This window comes from Xiphophorus couchianus, chromosome 4 (assembly GCF_001444195.1).
Source record: "Xiphophorus couchianus chromosome 4, X_couchianus-1.0, whole genome shotgun sequence".
Lineage (NCBI taxonomy): Eukaryota > Metazoa > Chordata > Actinopteri > Cyprinodontiformes > Poeciliidae > Xiphophorus > Xiphophorus couchianus.
Window position 1 is genome coordinate 5,019,125 of NC_040231.1, and position 4,656 is coordinate 5,023,780.

At 38.4% G+C, this 4,656-nt stretch overlaps 1 long non-coding RNA gene across 1 annotated transcript; it reads right to left on the reverse strand.

The window, feature by feature from the left end:
• Positions 1–2,500: 2,500 nt before the first annotated feature.
• LOC114142551 (uncharacterized) lies at positions 2,501–4,346 on the reverse strand. The gene is made up of 2 exons (XR_003595049.1): positions 3,443–4,346; positions 2,501–3,359 (listed from the first exon to the last, which is right to left on the reverse strand). It is a non-coding gene; the product is annotated as an uncharacterized LOC114142551 (long non-coding RNA).
• Between the last annotated feature and the right edge of the window lie 310 nt (positions 4,347–4,656).

The following is a 4,656-nucleotide window of genomic DNA, read 5'->3' on the forward strand; positions in this document are numbered from 1 at the left end:
CAGGTTCTTGGCATGTTTGCAAAGGAGACTGTAGAGCGAGAGACTGTTTATTATTTTCATGGTTTGTACTTTAAGGAGAGTAATATTGATTTTTCAGCTTTCTCAATGGCAAGATTAATTTTTTTTATTTTATTGAATAAAAAAAAAATCAAGGTCAGATCACTGTTTCAACATTTTTTTCTTTCCCAATGACATGATGAAGATTCTTTGGAGGTCAAAAGAGCAAACGACAGGAGGACACATTGATTTTTACTTCTTCTTCACACTGCATTCTGTCAGCACATGGTTCTAATGCTTTCTTATTCTGGTTTAGTGGCACACAAAAAGGGTACAACAAGGACGGGGCAGGTCCCTGTACTTTTTTAGTGCTGCTTTAGTTTCATGACTACTACAGTATATCACAATAATGATAGTATTTCCAAGTAGTTGTTATTTTGTAAGTAAAGTGGGGATGTCCTAATTCGATCCCATGTATCATCTGGGGGTTCAGATCAAGGCAATGTGACTGATCAGCCTGGGTTTATAGAAAGGCAGCAACAGATAACCAAACATTATAACGAATGAATGCAGATAACTTTCTTTGAACACACTATACATCAACCCTTGAAGCAGATTGGCTAATCTGGTTGAATACCACACCATGTGCCACTTCTACCAGCTAACTATAGGTGAAGTTTGCACACAATTGTCAAAATTGGACAATAACAGTGGAAAAACAATGCTTAGTCCAATAATTTTCAATGTCAACTGCATCATTCAGATGGCAGGGTCAAAATTTGGTGTGGACAACATAAAAGCATTGGTTAACTTGTTCTGTTGTAACAATTCAGCTTGCTGTTGGCAGTGCAACGGTGTGGGGGAAATTTTGCTGGCCCTCCAGAGGCCCTCAGTACAAGTTGAGTCTTGTTTAAATGTCACAGCCAACTAGTATTGTTGCTGTGGATGTCTATTCCTTTATGACCATTGTTTAGCCATCTTCTGATGGCTACTTCCAGCAGGATAATGCATCATGTCATAAAGATCAGATCATCTCAAGCTGTTTTCTTGAACATGACAGTGAGTTCAAGTTCACTGTACTCCAATAGCCTCCACAGTCACCACATATCTAACCAATAAAACACTTTTATGACATGATTGAACAGGATTGCAGGATGGATGTCCACCCAAAAAACCTGCAGCAATAACATCATGCTGTCATGTCAATACAGACCAATATCTTTGAGTAATTTTTCTGATGCCTTTATCTAAATCTGTTTATTAAAGAATTAAGGTTGATCTAAAGACCAAAGGGGTACAACTAGGTACCAGCAAGGTGAACTTCCTCTCATAGTGCGTCATTACAAAAGACTTCAGACTTTGTTAGAGCTATTAATGTGTCAATCATATACATCCATCCATTTTCTAACACCCTAGTCCTTAGTGGGGTCAGGAGGTGCTGGTGCCTATCTCCAGCAACGTTTTGGGCGAGAGGCGGGGTACACCCTGGACAGGTTGCCAGTCTGTCGCAGGGCAACACAGAGACAGACAGGACAAACAACCATGCACACACCTAGGGAGAATTTAGAGAGACCAATTAACCTAATAGTTATGTTTTTGGACTGTGGGAGGAAGCCGGAGTACCCGGAGAGAGCCCACGCATACACAGGGAGAACATGTAAACTCCATGCAGAAAGACCCCGGGCCGGGAATCGAACCCAGGACCTTCTTGCTGCAAGGCAACAGTGCTACCAACTGCACCCCAAATACATAACATTTTTTTAAAATAACGTTATGCTTTATACATTAAAATAGAGTTTTAATCTGAATATCAGGATCATCAAATATTATTCTGTAATATTCACTGATATCATAGGCCCAAAAAATTTTCTTCTGGCAACTGTTCTATTACACATGACTAAATGGTTGTAAATGGTTTAGTTAGAATGAGCAGGGTTTTTTTTTTTTTTTTTTTTACCATGAATGAATTGAGATACAAATATTGTTTTATATTTTGAAAAGTTCAAAAAGCTATTTTATTTCATAACATTTTCCTTAGTAGCACTAGGGGAGAGCGGGGTATTGTGAGCCATTTTTTACATTTGTTTCCCTATAGGCAAGGTAAAATGATGTATCAGTAAAATATAAACATTTCCTATTAATTTGGGATGTTTCCTAGCTATGGAAGTTATCAGAATATCGTCAAGACAAAGGACAATGAAAATATGATTGTTTTTAAAAAAGTGGTCCTGTGTCTCACTTTACCCCAGATCAGGGGTAAAGTTAGACAGACCAGAAAAATCAATGGGGTAAATTGAACCATTTGGGGGTAAGCTGATACACTTACGTTTTCCACTTTAATACTACCATAACACATGTTGTAACAATTTGAATCCTGACTGACAACCTAACCTTCAAAAACAAAAAAATGTCAGACTAGGATCAGTGTTATGGAGATTGGTTAATTATAGTTAGCACTTGAAAGTAACCCAAAGTATTAAAATGTAAATCAAATACAACATAATATACTTCAAAATGTTTTAATTAACATTCACAGTGTGAGAATCATAACACAGGACCTTTAGCTAGTATCTGGGTGTCAAGAGCAAAGTACAAGCAGAACCAGCTAATGCACAGTCTGGGTCTCAGAACATGGACCCATAATCGGAACTTGTCTTCATTCATCCATCCTGTTCTGGTGGAGGCACCTTTGGCTCCTGGAGGTGCTCCTATCAGGAAGTCATCCTTAAACCTAACTCTGGGGAAGACAAACATAGGAGGTATGGCATTCCCAGCAGCATTCACTGCACACACCACAGTCACTAGTTCTCCCCTCTCAGATGATGTGATAGAACCAACTTGCTCTTTTCCTTTCTCTGTCACAACCTGAATCAAGATAGAAAGTCTAGAATCAGGGACAAATGTACAATCAGTAGGTTACTATTGGTCTAAAAGTACATTGTATTTAATTTCATTCCATTCATTTTTCCAGCTCACAGGTTCACTGTTATTATCACAATCCACTCAATATCAGTATGGTGCTCTCTTGTGTATCATGTGTAGCTTACCTGTCGTGGCTTTTGAACTGTAAAGACGCCGGTTTAATCTACATTGTAAATCATGTGTGGAGGGAATGTGTGCCTATGAAAGAGGAGAGGCAAAAAAAAAAACCTTATCAGAATTCAAAACAAATCTTACGGGTAAAGCTAACTTAAAACATTTGCAACTAAAAAAGTGTCACCTGTCCATCACTACAGCCAGATTGTTGAAGAACTCCCCTACTGTAGTTTTATTGAAGGCTGTAGCCCTTCCCAGGGATGTTGCCTCTGGAGTTTGGACAGACAGATGGCAACATGCAAGAAACCTCCGAAACCACTCTATTCCTAGAGAGTAGATAATTTATTATTATAAGATTATTATTTAGCATTATTATTTAGCTTGTGATCACTTGCACACCCTAGCATACCTGCACATTGTTTCTCTGTCCAATTGGCTGGAACAGGGATATTGTTTCTCTTTGCGTATTCAAATGCCAGTTCACGGCACTTAACTGGAGGAAGGCCGTGGAACTGGTCAGCTAGTTGTTTCAAGTGTTTAGCAAGCTCCTCCTCCATCTCATCTGTGAATATTCTCTTTGCCTCAGCTACTGCACTCCAGGCTACTGATTTTACTTGCCCTTTCTCTTTTTTCTTTATGAATCTTTGTAGGGTTGTCTTGTCAATATTTCTGTCCCTTCCAGCTTTTCTTAAAGACTTCTTTCCTTGCCTGACCTCAGCAGCTGCATTCTCCAATTCTGCGAGGGGTGTTTGTCCCCAGGTTGTTTTCCTGGTGTACTTTCTTGGCATGATGGCTTTTCTACAATGGTTATGACATAAAAATTAAACAGATGTAATGTAATATTACACAGAATATGTTTAAGACTAAACTTAAATTGTACTTCATGATGGGGTAACGTAAGACAGTGTATCACATTACCCCACGGCATTTGTCTCATTTAACCCCACAGCCACCATTTTATAAAAAACAACATCTCTAGCAAGTCAGGCTAATCTTGAACTAGCATCAATCACATGGTTGTATATGTTGGAAGTTCATCAACATGCATGATATAAATTTTTCTACCTGAATTAATTTGCTTTGACACAATAGTTAATTACGTTTATAGCTAGAAAATTTACTTTCACGTGCAAAAAACACATTTTTATGAAAAAAACATACTTACCACAGCAACAGCACCAACTTCACCTTCCTGGCAAGGGGAGAATGGGAGGGGCTTGTAAATATAATGGTCACATGACCATAATTTTGTTCCATTGCCTAGATATAAGGGGTGTCTCACATTACCCAATGTCTCACAATACCCCGCTCTCCCCTATCAGAAATCATTGTAATTACAGATTAGTCAAGGTAATGTGCTCACAACCACATTACCTTGGTTGCTCCAAAAACAACAAAAAAGATTAAAAATTCATGCCTAATTTACTTCCACTTCTATCTCACTAGGTTTTTGGCCTTACACTGCATTAGAAACCTTTCTAAATAGTGTATAAAGTTATTTTTGTTGCCCCTTGACAGCCCAAAAGTGTGTTTGTGTATTTTTATTTAGCTGTTTTTTTGAGTAAAGGGATGTTAAGGGAATAACAGGAACGGTTTTGGGCCGAGAGCTGTAGAAAATTCTGA